Source organism: Centrocercus urophasianus, unplaced genomic scaffold (assembly GCF_019232065.1).
Source record: "Centrocercus urophasianus isolate 14NV4802_14NV808 unplaced genomic scaffold, USGS_Curo_1.0 seq_16, whole genome shotgun sequence".
NCBI lineage: Eukaryota > Metazoa > Chordata > Aves > Galliformes > Phasianidae > Centrocercus > Centrocercus urophasianus.
The window spans coordinates 16867748-16884157 of NW_024884711.1; the positions used below are offsets into that span (position 1 = coordinate 16867748).

General features: G+C 43.5%; 1 protein-coding gene across 9 annotated transcripts in view; it reads left to right on the forward strand.

The window, feature by feature from the left end:
• The first annotated feature begins 2789 nt into the window (after window positions 1–2789).
• Window positions 2790–16410, forward strand: part of OSBPL3 (oxysterol binding protein like 3) — an 85519-nt gene continuing 71898 nt past the window's right edge. For 7 of the 9 annotated variants that reach the window (XM_042817284.1, XM_042817283.1, XM_042817282.1 and 4 more), the window contains exon 1: window positions 2790–2921. The gene's annotated coding sequence lies outside the window, so the exon portion shown is untranslated. Of the gene's footprint in view, window positions 2939–16410 lie in introns of all 9 variants that reach the window. The other 2 variants (XM_042817285.1, XM_042817286.1) reach the window with 2 other exon arrangements.

Here is a 16410-nt window from a genome sequence, read left to right on the forward strand (position 1 = left end):
CAGCAGCTACACAAACACATACGCAAAGGCAGGGTTCTCCAAAGTCTGCAGTTTTTACTTGTAAACAAACAAAAGCAATCCAAGGACTTCAGATGCAAGCCTTCTTTACTTATTTGGTGCGTTTCGATGCCTTCCAGGAGTGGATTAGCAGTGCTGTGGAAAAAAGCTGTATAGCTACAATGGGTCACATTACTCAGCAAGCACACCCCATGCACGGTCACTGCAGCCAGAGCAAATCTGTGCTGCCTGTTTCACCCTACCCTTGCTTTGTAACTTTGGGGATAGAGCAGATATCTTCTGACAATTTGGCACAGGAACTCTATTGAAGAGTAGTTTTGGTATGGTAGAAGGAACCGCTGCTTACGTTCTTCACTGTCTCCTGGGATAATTCCTTGCTGTGTGCCAGGCTGGTGGACACTCATTCCTTTTTGGTTTTTCTCCTTTCTTTTTCGACTAACTTCTGGCCACACATCTGCTTTACCGACATACAAAGTCTGTAATCTTCCTGCTCTGAATGAGTAAACTGGAGCCAGTTGAGCCTCTTGTGAAAAAGAGAGTTGGTGGGACAAGAGTCTGTTTTCCCTGAGCTCTTGCCACGAGGCAAATGAAAGGCAGAATTGAGATCTCTACAAGTATTTGCAGCAATTCATGAAATGTGCAGCAGAGGTGAGATGCTTTCACATGAGCACTGCAGCATCAGGCACCTGAGAGGAAAACTTTGCACCTCAGAGGTATTCAAAAGCATTCCAAAGGTAGCTTAACCAGGAGAATTCTGGCTGGGAAATACAAGAGCCAGGAAAGAGGGACCAGAGTCTACAGATATGTTAAAAGAGGGCTAGGCAGATTAGGGAGATGACAGATAAGTGACATACAGTGTCATGTGACATCAAGTGACATGATAGATAAGTAAGGCATACAAAACCTAGTGCAAGCTTCTGGCACAATACCAGCCAGGATATGCAACAGGACAACAGTGGTGTTTGCCAAAAAAATTGTCAGAGGGAGAGAAGGTTCTTGAGTGGTCTTTGAGGGAAAGGAAAAAAAATAAAATAAAATACAGGATTAAGAACAAAAATGACATGATGGAGAGGGCTGGTGGAAAAGGAAAGGTACCAAGGATAGAAGGACAGATTTATTTTGGCAGACAAGAAAAGATATTGCTAAATTGCAAGACAGATAGCTCCTGTCTAGGACTATGCACACAATTCTACTGCTGCTCACACCTCAGACACTGTAGAACACTGTAGACCTGTAGAAGGTCTTCAAAAGATTTGTTTCAGTTGTTCAATTCAAATTCTAGGATGTAATTTGTCTCTTACAACAAGCCTCTCTCTGGTCTATACACATGGTGTGGGTACTTGTTCACCAACACAAGACTAAGATTGCCTGAACATGAAAAATCATTGCATGTCATTGAGTTCAATATAGATATAGTAATTATTTTCACCTAATAATTAAAGAAAACAAGTGGAAAGCAAAGGCAATTATTTTTGTTGCACTCACTGGAAACACTACTGTGAATTGACATTACAAAACCACAGGAAAGAGCAAGTTAAAAGAACACACTTGGTGGAGTTTTGGTGTAATGGTGGAGTTTTAATTCAGACCACACCATTTAATTATGCATTACATTAGATCAAAGGGGAACTGAATTAAAAAAAATAATAATAACTGCTGGATTGCAGAGTGGAGTTTGTCTTCTTAAAAGCGCTGGAAAGACTGAAGCTGTATCAATCAGAACAGAAAAACCAAAGCGCAAGGATAAATGGAAGGTTAAGTGCACAGGGCTGGGGAACACCCTCACCACTTTTTAAAAGAAAACTATTATAGACCGGATGGCTTTGTGTTGATGGATCTATTGAAAGGGAAAAACACCGATCTACATCCACACAGAGACTTTCTGCCTATACATTTACCCTGATGCATGCAACCGTCTTGTATTTTGCCATACTGAAACACTGACACTATTTCTCTGCACTTTGATTTCTCTAACGGAAAGAAGCACGGTCCCAAACCGTCCCATGCCTACTAATTTATTGTTAAACTTTCCCTTAGCCCGGGAAAATACGCTAATTCAATACAGCTTCATGTTTCTATCCAACAGGAGAACGGAACAAAAGCGCAAGAAGCAAATCTACAGAAAAATTAAATTGCTTCCCGGTGTAACTGCATCCCAGAGCTACGTTTAGCCCATGCCTTCCGCTGCACTAAACACAGGAACGCTAAACATGCACGTCCGCTCCTAGCAGCGCAGAGCTCTTTGCTCGTCGGAGACGTTTCTTTCCGAGGGGGTTTCTCAGGGCAGGGCTCACGGTAGGACGGCAGCGCGTGTGAGTGAAGTCCGCCCTGGGGCGGCGCTCCCCACCCCACGCTTCTTCTCAGCGCACCGCGGGCGAAGGACGGCTGAGGCAGCCGCCAATCCCTCAGCGCGGAGCCCGCCCTAAAGCCGCGGTTGGATTAGCTCCGTCCCTCACCCCAGGGGCGCGCAGTATGCCCTGCCCTGCCCTGCCCTGCCCTGCCCTGTCCCGCCCGTCCCGGCCGCGGGGCTCAGCTCCGACTTAGCACGGCGATCCCGCTCGCCGTCCCCGCATCCCCTCGGCGCAGCCCGCCCCACCTGGCCGCGAGGCGCCGCCCGTGACGTCATGGAAACACCCTCGCCCTCAACGGCCGGGCGGTAATAACGCCCCTCGCGGGCAGGAGGAGGAAGGCGAATGCGATCTTCCCGTTGGCCGAGGCGGCTGTCAATCCAGAGCGGCGGTCCCGGCCCCGCTCGGGTTCGGCCCCGCGAAGCCGAGCTGGCGTGCTGAGGTGCGGTGCCGCTTTCCGCGCTCCTGCTCTTCCCGGCGTTGTTAGGGTCGTGCTTTGTGCTCGTGGTCGCTGCTCCCGCCGACTCCTTCTGTCCTCCTTCTTCCCTGGGGCCGGTAGGTGTGGGGCTCAGGTAGGCTCCGGGGCAGGGCGGGAGGCGCGGGCGGGCGGACTTGGCGGCGGGGCTGCGTGGGCTGAGGAGTCGGGCACCGTCCGAAGGGCAGCGGGAGCCGCGCACCGTGGATAACCCCGCGGTCCTCCGACGTCTCCGGCTGCACTTCTCGGGGCGGCGTGCCGCTTAAGCAAAAATCTGTTCCCTGCTCCGGAGGGTTCTCGCTCTGTGTTTCGCTCCCGGCGCGCTCCGTGCGCGTTAGCTGTGAGCTGGGGCTGACTCCGGATGAGGCGCCGAAGCGAGCGCGGTTCCTAGCACGCGGCCCCGCTCCCGTCCCGCTGCCGCCGCGCTCCGCCGGGGGCTGCCGCCGGGGTCCACCCGTGTTGGCGGTTCTGCCCCGCTGTGTGCGCTGCTCGGCACGAGGAAGAAGGGCTGTCGCTGTTATTTATTTATTTTCTTTCCTGCCCGCGTCTCAAGAAAATAGGTTAATTAAATCCAGGCGCTTCAGGATGGCGCTGAGTTGATGAAATGTCCGTTTGAGGGCGAGTTAAGCTGTTTGAGCTTTAAATACTCCGTTACTTGAAGCCGTTTGGAATTATTCCCCAGCACTTGCTGGTTTGTTTTTACTAGGAGATGTGGAATGGCTGGTGAGAGGGCACTTAACGAGTGCACTCCTTCCTCGTGGGATGATTTGTATGCCCCGTGATTTTCCTGAGCTCTAATGCTTGTAACAAACCCAAGAAGGGACACAGGTTGTTGTGGCTTCATCCCTTGGCTCTCATTGAGAACTCTTACAGAGTTCTCCTTTTCTAAGTCTGGTTCATGTGCTTAAAGCATTGGTATTTTGTATGAAGGCATAGGTAACCACAGCTCCAATTTCCATGAGCTTCACTTTATCACTACAATAATTATTATTTTTATTCCTAGCAGTGACTGACCAGCAGAGTTCCCAATCCCACATCGCCTTTATCCTTGCTCTGATGTCCAGCCACACAGCCACACTCTGCGTTAGGCTCCAACTATCCTGTTTGCTTTGCACAGGACCCAGGTCTGGAAGCTGGGAGGGGAACTGTAGGGAAGGGAAATGCTCTCTGTGCAGGTGTAGGTACACACTGTGCTCTGAGGTGCTGCTGAGCAGCTGTGGTCAGGCTGACACTGCTGCATGGTCACTGAGGGCAGGAAGTGATGCTGAGCTGTAATGGGGTTAGCTTGTCGCAACAGTGTGCGTGCAGCCAGCTCACTTACTTTTGAAAGCATGTATATAATCTTAAAGAATTGGGTCTAATTAGAGCACCTATGCATGTATATCTAATAGTCTTTCCTTTGCTTATTGCATGCTATAAATTTTGTTGCATGCTCTCTAGGGTGAAATGTGCTGTTCTTGTGATAGTCTTGGATCTTACAGTTTCTATTTAGAAAAATGAATTTTCAGTTACAAACAGTACTCTAAGTAATTCATATAGGAACTCCATTTCCAACAGGAAGGTTTCCCTCCTTTTGCAGCTGATGCACTTTAGGATTAACTTTGATTTGTTTCTCAGCTCTTTGAGATGTGGGGTTTTAATGCCGCACTTCTGCCACTGAATTTACAAAGTGGGGACAGGCATTGCTTTTAGTTGCATGCAGCTGCCACATGTGGTACCAGTATGTGAATCTTCCTATACTGTGCCTGAAATTATTGCATTATTGCTCTAGTTCCTTGTCTGTCTGAAGGATGAGGAGCTGTTGTGTATGTAACGTTGTGGGTACTTGTCTGTATTCTGCTGACAGAGAAATTAACACTGACAGATGTATTTTAATTGCCTTAGAATAATTTGCCCTGCCTGCCAACAGGGTTAAGAGACGTGGGTGCTGATGGTAATCTGACAATGTAAGTAAGACAGAAAACAAAACAGTCAAGAAACACACTGCTGGGGGTCTGACAGAACCAGTGTCCATAACTCATTCTACTGTCTGTCTGCTTTAGCTTGCTCCTTCTGCAGAATCCTCTTCCTGCTGCTTGTGGCTTTCGTGTAGTGCTTATCATGTGTGCAGAAACACCAGATTGTTACAGATGAAGTAATGACAGGAATTAATGCAGTATTTTTAGTGCTAGTTTTGGAGCTCTCAGTGTGAAGCCCATGGCATATTGTGAATGAATTGAGACAAAACAAAAGTTAAGGGCAGCCTCAGAGCAAAGGAAGAAAATAAAGAACTCACACCAATTCCTTCTCACTTGAAGTGTCTGAACTGCGATGACTGCTAACAAAGAGCCAACCACTCGGATAACTTTTGTATCATTACAGATGTAATGGCAGTTGTGGCATACGTGTTCTCAGTAAAAGCACAGTGCTGGCTGAGGTCGGGCAGTGCAGCGCAGCTCAGCCCACACGGCCCTGCCTGCCTGGTGCGCAGAGCTCTGCTGACTCAATGCAAGCTCCTTAGGGTACAAGTCACGTGTTCATATCTAGCAGTGAGCGTAACAGTGCTTAATCCTATTTCAGTGTCTGGGTGTTCCATGGTGCTAACCACAGAAGTAAAAACAAATAGACTTCTGACGTGGAAGGCGCTGAGCAATTTTTGCGATGCATGCTTGCTGAGAATTCTCTGTCTTTGGCTGAAGGCTGTCCTACATGTGGTTCTTGAGGTATTTTTTTTCCCGAGGAAGATAAATACCAATAAGTGTGGTTTGATAGGAATCCTTGTGTGCAACAGAAGAGAGGAAATGAGTGAGAACTGATTTTTGCTGACCTCTGGGCCTTGAGTTGAGCCAGTGCATTCAATACACTAGCAGTATTCAGAATGGCTATGAGCTCAGAGGGATCTCTGCGTGTATTAATTGCGTGTCTGACTGCAAGAAAGCCTGATACAGTGGCTGCCTAATAGTATCTTAGTAAGTCATGGGAGGAAGGCAGCATATGTGCTTCTTCACATGCCTCTGGCATTGCTCTGCAGTTTTATTACGGCTTAAATTGAATTTGAACAATTCATCCTTTGCAGTCACTATATAGAATGTTAGCCAAGCTCTGTGTCCCTTGTCTGACCAAGAGGTGTGCATGGATTTTTTGGCTAGAGGTTTCTCCTTTTCATGTCCAGTTGTTAATATGAGTACCTGACCTGAAAATTTACTCCTTGATCTTTCGGTTGTGGGGGTTTTGTTGGTTGAATCATATTTAGGTTGGTAAATACAAATGTTGCCATTTCAATGATTTCTTTTGTTCTGAATGTTTTATTTGGTACTTGTGTTAATATATGCACAAACAAATTACCTTTCTTCTTTCTTCTAATGCAGTGCATGAATTGGTAATCTTTTGATTTATCTCTTCACAATACCAGCATTTTAGTGATACCTTCAGACTCTGCCTGCATGTGGTTAAACTGAACCCCTCTGCCCTCCCAAAAAATATCAGCAAAAATGTTAGTATGTTGCACTATGAACATCATGCAGTGCTTGTATTTAACTGTGGCTCCTAGGAGGAAGACAACAATAATCCAAAATAATGAAGCTGAGAAACTAATAATCCTTGTTTGCACCCATATTAATTTTAGATCTATTCTTTGTTTATGGTGATGTGATGTGTTGCACTTTATTGAATTTCTTTAGTGACTTTGCTGCCAGTAGAAGAATGTGAAGCATTGGGCTTTCTGTCCAGGCTGTGTATCTTCTCATTACTGGTTTTAGAATTGAAGTCTGAAGCGGTTCCCTGGCTGAAGGCAGTCTTACTCTTTCCTCATCTTAATTTGTGCCATTTCTGTTATCACTACTTAGGGTAGTACCTCTATGAGTCTTTTCACCAGGTGTCGTCTCTTACCTATTTTTATACAGAGGGTGGTGACACACTGGAACAGGTTGCCTGAGGAGGCTGTGGATGCCACATCCCTGGAGACATTCAAGGCCAGGCTGGGTGTGGGCAGCCTGGTCTGGTGGTTGGCAACCCTGCACATAGCAGGGAGTTGAAACTAGATGAGCATTATGGTCCTTTTCAACCCAGGCCATTCTGTGTTTCTATGATCTATGGTCATCATCACTCATTCACTTTGAGGTCACCGTTCTGTGACACTGTCGTTTTTATGCCACTTTTTTTTCCCCAACGTTCTGAAGGTTTTTCCTATGCATTGTGTATGTGCTATTGTTCTGTTTGTTGTCTGTTCCATTTTTCATATATTGTTGGTGAAACTGAATGAATCTTCCAGTTTTAACAGTTCCAATAAAGAACAACTGTGTGGGTTTACGCAGTTGCCCTAAGCATTTGCTTCTTTCTGCCTGGACAGTAGCTGAAACCACAGAAGCGACAAATTCAGACTGGCTTGTCAGTCCCCAGCAGAGTGGTGTGTGTGGGAGACTTTATCCTTCTCAGAGCTCAAGCCTGTCTGTGTCATTCTTAATTCTGCTTGTTACAGAAGGTTGTCTTGCCCTTCAAGTTTTTAAATGAGCAGAGAAGGATACTGCTCTCTGGTACAATTTTGTTCAATCTTAACAACCATTTACTCATACTATTTTTTTTTTGTTGTTGTTGAAATCATAGAATATATGGAGTAGAACTGTGAAATCACCAAGGTTAGAAAAGACCTCCAACATCACCCAGTCCAACCATCCACCTATCACCAATATTTCCCACTGAATCATGTCCATCAGTACAACATCTAAATGATTCTTGGACACCTCCAAGTTCGGCGATTCCACGATCCTGTTCCTGGCAGCTTGTGCCAGCACCTGACCACTCTTTCTGAGAAGCTTTTCCTAACGTCCAACCTCAGCTTCCCCTGGTGCAACTTGAGACCATTCCCTCTTGTCCTATCAGTAGTTACACAGGAGAGGCCAACCCCCACCTCACCACAGTCTCCCTTCAGGAGAGTGGTAAGGTCTCCCCTGAGCCTCTTACAGACTAAATAATCCCATCTCCCTCAGCTGCTCCTTGTAAGGCTTGCGCTCCAGATCCTTAACCGGCTTTGTTGCCCTTCTCTGGACACACTCTAGGGCCTCAATGTCTTTCTTGCAGTGAGGGACTCAGAACTGAACACAGTACTTGAGGTGCAGCCTCAACAGGGCTGAGTACAGAGAGATAATCATTTTCCTGCTCCTTCTGACAACAGCCATGATGCCATTGGCCTCCTTGTCCACCTGGGCACACTGCTGGCTCATGTTCAGCTGAGTGTTGACCAGTACCCCCAGGCCCGCTTCCTCTCCACAGTCTTCTAGCCACTCTCCACCAAGCCTGTAACATTGGCTGGTGTTGTGGTTGAAGTGCAGGACCCAGCACTTGGACTTGTTGAACTTTATCCAGTTGGCCTCAGCCCAGCAGTCAGCCTGTCCAGGTCCATCCGAAGGGCGTTATTATCCCCTGGCAAATGGATGCTTCCTTCCAACTTGGTGTCATCTGCAAACTCACTGAGAGCACACACAGTGCCCTCATCCATCATCAATAAAGGTATTGAACAGGACAGGCCCCAGTACCAACCTCTGGGGAACACCACTCATGGATGATCACCAGCTGGTTTTAACTCTGTTTCCCACCACTCTCTGGCCCTGACCATCCAGCCAGTTCTTTAACCAACAAAAAGTGTATCTGTCCAAGCCATGGGCTGCCAGCTTCTCCAGGAGAATCCTGTGGGAGACAATATTGAAGGCTTTGTCTCCGTTCCTTTCAGTGCAGTTATTTTGTAGTGTGTCCAGAAAAGCCTTGAGAAAGAATGGAAAGAGTTTCTTCATAGCCTCAATGCCCTACATGAAATGTGCTGTTCTAAGAGAGCTTTTGCTGTCTTGCCTGTAATTGCAAGAGATGGCTTGAAACCAGTTCTGATAAGCTTTGTTATCACAAGGCTTCTGCTGCTAACAGAATAGCAGAAACATCTCTGCTAAACAAGATGCAGAACACGTCTTGCACATATTGGTGCCTGAAGCTGCTCTGGCTGCAACCAAAGAAGCTTGTTTAATAGTCCTGTAAAATACTGCCTGCTGTCAAAGTGAACAGTTTCTATATCCCCCATGTGTGATAAATAGGAGTGCTGAGATCCCCCAGACACAGCACTGACAGCATGAACTGTGAACTTATAATGTAGTGGCAGGGTAGAAGGGAAGTTTCATTTTGAAGTTGTCACTACCCTTTCCAAGTCTTTTAATTAAAAGAAAAAGAAGAAGGAAGTGTTTCTTAATTGTCTGTGGTACTGCTTGCGCACTTTATGTAAATTATCAGTAGCAGTGGGGATCCCCAAGCATCTCCTGGTCATTACCATCTGCCTACTGGGGAGCTGATGCAGTTCACCACAAAGGATGTGGGCTACAGAGAGCCTTTGCTCATGTGGTGAGATGACTGTGCTTGGAGTTTGTGGTGCCTTTCTCAGGTTCCCTCCCTGACACCTTGCTGCTTGTCAAAGGCACACAGGTTGATACTTGCTGAGAGATTCCTTTCTACAACTTAGGAACTTTTTTTTTCTTCTTTTTCCCTCTCCTAATGGGATGTATCTGTCTGCTGCTCAGTGGTACGTGACTTGTGCAATCATTTGGGTAGCAGGTGTTCAGAGAGCGAGGTAGCATGTATCACACAGTTTGGATCCAGCAAATTGCAGGTCTTTGCTTTTTAAATAAGTGAGAATGGTATAAAAGAATGCCCTATTGCAGTTATTTTTTTCCCTCAACACTATACAGTAAGATTTCTCCTTAATGTTTTTGCTAACAAGCAAGAGTGATTAATAAGCCTCTGTGGTCTGTGCTGCTGTTGTGATGTCCTGGAAACTTCTCAGAAATGGATTTTGCTTGCAATTAGACAGGGTTAACCAGGTTTGTGGAATAACTCAGAGCAGTTATCTTTAGCTTCCTTAAAAGATAGCATTCTGTTAGTGGTTTTGTCACTTGTTAAGGTGTAGAACAGGACAAGAGAAGATGGGCACAAACTGATACATGGCAAACAAGAAACAACAAGAAATTGTATATGGAGAGGGGAGAATCTAGACTAAATCTATTTCTGTTACTGAAGTCTATCAACAGCCATTTTAGGAAAGAAGAACTATTTCCTTTTAAGTCCCAACAGTTGAAGGAGGAGAACTTTTGGTGCTGGTCTGCAGGACTTTGTCATGTCCTAGCAAGAACGTTGCCAGCTTTTGGGAAGTGAATTTGGTAGACGTTCCCTTAGGAGCATCAACACATACTGTTTACTGAATAAAGTGTTGGGTGATTAACAATGATCGTGGACCCTCATTTGCCTACCTGTTGGTGGCTGTGGTGTTGGTACCACTGCCAGGTTGAGAGGGCACCTTGCTGGGGAAGTGAAATGCAAAATAAACAGAATATTGACGTGTTGAATAAGAAAGCGGGACAAAATATTACAATTGCTTCTTGTCATTTTTAACTGAATGATGCTAATAATTTATACTGAATGACTGCTGTGTGTTAATCCTGATAGACAGCTTAGCAACTCCAAAACCAGTAAGTCGAAAGTACCAGTTTGGGTTTAGCTTACATTATAGATTGCTTGCTAGCTGGGTAAAACTTCTTACATCACTGCCACAGCTGCTGGTATTCAGGAAGTATGAAACCCATTCATTCATTCTTTCCTGTGATGTGAGTTTTACTGTTGGTTTGTTTTGTTTTGTATTTTAAGAAGAAAGGTACAATCTCTGAATTTATTCCATTTATCTTGTCTGCAAGGCAATAAAACTAGAAGCATTTAGTATCGCATTCACCTTGTGGACCTTATAAAATGAAGGCTCACTGAATGACTTCCAGAGCTTAGAGAGTTACAGATGGCTGAGAAAAGGGAACTTAATGAAGTAGAGAACTGCTGCTATGAATAAATAAAGTCCTTGCTTTTTAGCTGATGTCCAACTATATGGCCTATTAGCTGTGTAGTTGAAACAAACTAAGAATTGACAAGCACAACTTATTTTTCCCATTCAGTTTACTGAATAAATATGGAAATTCATGCCAGATTCAAAAATAAGATGTTAGAATTTTCCACAGAATAGCAGAATCACAGGCTTTTTTCCACACGCTTCTTTTTTTCCCTTATATTATAATCTATTGTATTTTATCCTTTGAAATTCAGCTAGATCAACACTTCTTGTGAATTCACAGCTGAGCCATTTCCAGGACGTTACTCTGGCAGATGAAATTGTTTTCTTGGAAAAAGAAAATACTGGTAGACTTTCACAAAATAGAATGTTTGATAAGAGTGACTAGCAAAATGGTTTTTTTCCTCTCTTATTGCAGGAGCACTTAAGCGTCCAAGGTCACTTTCTTCTGCTACATCATATATGTGGAATTGCTGGTGTAGTGAGGATCCCTTACTGGTGATAATCTTACATTTCAATAGATCAAATTTCAAGTAATGGGACACCACTGATTGTTTCTGAATGCATGCGAGGTCATTGTTTTTATCAGGCAAGCTTCTACAATCTCCTTTTAGTCCTGGCTGATTATTATGATAAGCTGGACGGGGAAGATCTTCCATTTATTCCTGGCTATGTCTTTGCCCCTCTTCTTACTTTAAAGCATATGACTTTCTCAATTCCACTGTAAGTGGCAGTGATACAGTGACTGTATTAGGCTGTCAAATGCCCGAGTGCTCTCACTTCAGGAGATACTTGTGGAGCTTCTGTGATGGTGGTTGTTGTGAGCTATAAAGGCCTAGCAAAACTTTGCCTTTGTAGCATGGGTCACTACTCGAAAACATAAACATTTTTCTGACTCTGGACGATGTATCAGTCTTGGTAATTCAGACATAGTGACAGTTTGCATTGAATTACTGAATGTATTGCCAAATGAGCTTCCATTTTTACGTAACCATGTACTCTGGTCATATTAAACATAGAAATATCCTATATTCAGTGCAAAGCAGGAGTTGTGTGCTATTTTCAAATGAAACTATTAAGCAGAATTTTAGTGTGCAGAGCTCTACTACCTAAGGATCATCTTTATTTGCTGTTATGTGAATTTTATCTTCTGGAGAATAAAATGTCTGTTGGATGTTAGGAAGATATAACACCTCTCTCAGGACAGCTCGTCTTCCAGATTCCATCTTGCAGAACTTGAATTAACAAGGGAATTTCATTCTTAACTTCATTGCCAGCAATCCTGAAGTGCATTGCCACTCAGTCAGCTGCCCAGTGGGTTACACTGGGACAGAGGAAGTGTAGATAAAACCATCTAAGGAAACTAGAGATGAAGGCTGGGAATCCAGATTTTTTTGTATGAATAGCTGCTTATTCTAATTCACCAAACTGTGTTTGTTTTGGTTGGTTGTTGTTTTTTTTTTTTTTTTTTGTTTAACTTCCCTGTGGTTCCTTCTTTACCCTTGAAAATAATGGGCATCTCTGAGCAAAGCCAAGTCATCTTATAAAACTTTTTATAACCACTGAATGAATGCTTCTGAAACACTTGTGTGCAAAAAGTTTTGTGGAAGTAGGAAAAATGCAAGCAAAGTACAAGTTGTAGCTTGGGCAGACTGGAATAAATAAATATTTATTTAAAAAGAAAAAAAAAGAAAAAAGAGGCTTGGTGGAAGGGAAACTCTAGCACATCTCATGTCCATGTTGACTGAGTTGTAATGGTTTGCTGTTTATGTTAGATTTGCATTGGATTTACAAGTTAGATTGTAAAGGCTCACAATCTGAAGCACAGGAGTCTTTTTTCTCCTGTTAAAAAAAAAAAAACTGTGATCTCTTCTCATGCTTTTGATAGCATGAAGTGATCCTAAGGAAATTTGCTGAATAACAGTCATGTCTTTGTGGAGGGACGTATACTGGGCTACTTGTTAAGAAGGAGATGAAAGGATATGGGTGAGTTCCCAAAAGTAAAACTTACACGTGTAAGTCAGTTTCGTCTGACAGTGTCTGTAACATGAGCCTTATGCAGTAAAGAGGAAAATACTGTATATTCATTTAACAGCTTAAATTTTAAAAATTAAATGAAAAGATTCACATAATTCATAATCAAGTTATAATTTTCATCCTGATTGCTCTCTTTTGGGGAGTTGAAGAAAGCGTTCTGACCCCTGCGCAGAGGCTTAAAAGTGCCTGTTGGTGTGTATATCAGCCTTCCAGAACTCTGGGAATGGCTGTGATTCGGAAGATGGGAGCACACAAAGTATTCTCATCTTTGAAAATCTGTCCTTGAATCAGTAAGAAAATACCAACAAATCTCATGTGAAATGCTACATGTGCTCAGTCGGTTAAACATGGATTCCAAAAAGTATTATTTCTTTGATCTGCAACTGTTTGAAATTAATATTCTGTAAACATCCTTAACCCCCTTCCTTCCTCTTGCATCTTCACAAAAAAGATTCTTGAGTAAAGCTGAGATGTTGATGTTTTGGTGAAGAGATTCACTTTAAATTTATATGTAAATCAGTTTTTGGAGGGAGGTTTTAACCTTATTCCTGCACTTTACCGTGTTATGTGCAACTTATCTTTAATCAGTTCCTTCCTTCCATTTTAGGGAGGCTTTAAAGATGCCTACCTATTCAAGTCCTTTCCATCTTAGAAGTTGTCTACTGCACACTGCATCCCATAAGGGATTTCCAGGCTGGTTTCTGCAGCAGCTCAGCAGTTTTGGTTTGGATTTCTGAATTCCTCAGCCCTCCTGACTTTTTCAGCTAATTCCTTTTGCTTATTATTCTCTGTTTGGAGAAGTTAATCTCTTGTAATGCACAGTTCCCTGCGATATATAATGAATATATATAATAATATATATAATGAAATCTGTAACGAAGCTGGATTTTTGGGATATGTTTCAGATGTGCAGCACTCCATACAGGACAGTTTTTCTTTGAAGTGCCTTTCTGGACCAAAACAGAGCCCATTCTTACTTTGTAATGTCTCAGTTTTATATAATGTATCTATTTTGGTCTATCACAGTTTTAAGTTGTGTAGATATGCACCGCCCATACATCCACTTCTGTTTTTTCTGAATAACAAGATGTGCTTCAGCTGCTACGGCTCTCTTGTCCCTGTTATTTTTAGGTTTATATTTAATACCCAATTCAAGTTCTTCCGTTTTGTAGAACAGACCTTTTCTTTTTTTTTTTTCCCCTCTTGTTATTACTATTTGAAAACTAATACACCGGTACTTCGAAACATTTGCTGTGGTCATGCAAATTTGACTGGGCGGTCTACTTGTCTGCCTGACCCCTGTTGTCATCCATGTCAGGGCTTTGTCTGCTATCAAAAGATCAGAGATAAGAATCCTTCTTGGCCACACCCTCGTATTCCTCTGCCAGTGCAGTGGGGCTGCATGCCAGCACTGTGTGGGTGCCCAATAACTTTCACTTCTCACTTCCATCTGTGGGTCCCTTCTCGGGTGTGCCACTTTGTCCCCCAGGTTCAGCATCTTTATCTCATGAACAAAGTCCATTTATGAGGAAAGTTGCCACAAGTAACTCTGAGTACTCAGGAGTTTCACCCACCTTTCTCTCTTTGTTATTTTAATTTCTCTTAAATCACCTGCGATGCAGCTGTTTGAAGTCTTGCTATATAAATAACCTTCAGGGCTTTTCCTCCCACCCTGTTCTCCAACTGTTTTTTGAGGAACCTTGAAGAGCCAGGAGAATTACAGCCTTGGTTCAGCAGGGAAGTACCTAAAGTGCAAAGAGGAGGGCAAAAGGCCTTCATTTGCAAATTATTTGGTCTGATGGTGAAAACATTCACCTAAATGTAACTTGAGATGTCTGTCTATCTGAATTCACTTAAGTGTGCATCTGTCTACAGATAAATATTTGTATGAGAGAAAACATATATCTCAAGTCATATAGAAGTGAAAATATCTCTATATAAATATATATTTTTGTTTCCCCATAATGTCACATCTATAGCAATAGCTGTTGCTGCAATTTTTCCCCGGCTATTATTACAGCTGAATGAAGCAATCTTGCAGGTCACAAGATGCAGAGAAAAGCATCTGGTAAATGAATGCATTCTGGAATGTGCAGACACGTAATTGGCTGTTCTATTTATTTGTGAAGGAAAAATTCTTTGAATAAGCCAACTTTGAGTAGGTTGCAGCTTCTGGACAATGACAGAAATGTTATTCTCATGAGTTTTGTTGTTTTAATTAATGGAAAAGCAGTTATGTTACTGTTTCCATGGAAGTTTTGTAAACATTGAGGTTTCAACTGTCCTGACTTGAAACTGAATGTGCTCTGCTTCTTTGGTTTTCTGCGTGCAGGTGTGAGACTAAGAGGAACAGAAGAAGGGCTTACACTTACACAGATGTTCTAATTTTGGAGAGGAAAGTACAACCTCTCCAGTATTACTGAGGACAAGAAAACAAATCACCTTTTTCTTTTCTCTCTAGTCTTCAGATCCAGATTTACTGAATGGCTACAGGTTATTACAGTTGCATACTTCCTTTCCCAGACAAATCCTGTGTTTGCTTTGGCTGTTGTCCACTGTTTTTCATCTTTTTGTGGATTTTTTTTTTTTTTTTTTTTTTTTTTTCAGGACCACTTTTAAAAGGCAACACATGGTGCATCTCTTCTCTTCCACATTTTGTACAATGGTTTTAAATATGGATGGGAGATGGCTTGTGCAGCCACCCCTGGCGGGCTGCCCCAATGCTGCCTGTGCCTGGCTGCCCCCGCCAGCCAGCAGGACACTGAGTCCTGGGTCACTGCAGTTACCATACAATACTAGGAGTGCTTTTATCCACAAGAGGTGTGTGATGTTGAGTGTGCAGGTATTTTTTAAATAATTCAGTTACCGAGTAGGCTGTTGTGATTGGAAAGGTTTTGAAACAAAAATGCTGTATGAGTGGCAGAAGATCTTTGTATTAAGCCTCTAGAACATTCATGCCTGTGTTTGGTATTGTTTATCTGTATCTTGGTCTGCTACTTCAGAAAGCAAAGCCTTAGTGGCTCTGTTACTGCATTTACCAGAAGTGGATGGAAGAAGGCTGTCTCTGCACTGACAGCAGGGAGCCTTCCTTCTCCTGCTCTGTGTCAGCTCTGCTAGCAGGAGAGCGTGGATGTTCTAATGTAAAACAGCACATGTCAGGAGGCTTGCTTTAACATTTCTCACAATAGACAACAAATACACAGAGTTCCTTTAACCTGGTCTATCCAGCCTGCTCCTTGTCTCAGAAAGTGGTAGGGCAGGGGACAGGAAGTGTGGGATACTGGCTTTGGGCTTGTTCAGAGCAGGAGGTTCCTCCTGGCAGATCTCAAGCTTTGCTCCTACAATGCCTGCTCAGCTCTGCAAGGCAAGCAGGGCTGGAGTCAACCGGCCCTCTTTTCATCTCTAATGCCAGATTCAGTAATTCTTACGGTCTGATGAATACTTTTTTTCCATAAATAGCAACATTCTTGTCTGCATGCACCACAGACAAGGGGTGAAGTCAACAAGAATTCTTAAAAATAGGGTTGTTTTTTTTTTGGGGGGGGGGGGGAAGAGAGGAGGGTTGTTCGTTTGTTTGCTTTTTTAAATTAAGACCTCACCTCAGTAAAATGAGCAGAGGATAGATAAAGCCAAAGAGGAAAAGTCAGGTGATGGCAGAGTGAGGAGGGGGGTGTAGAAAGGGTGTTGCA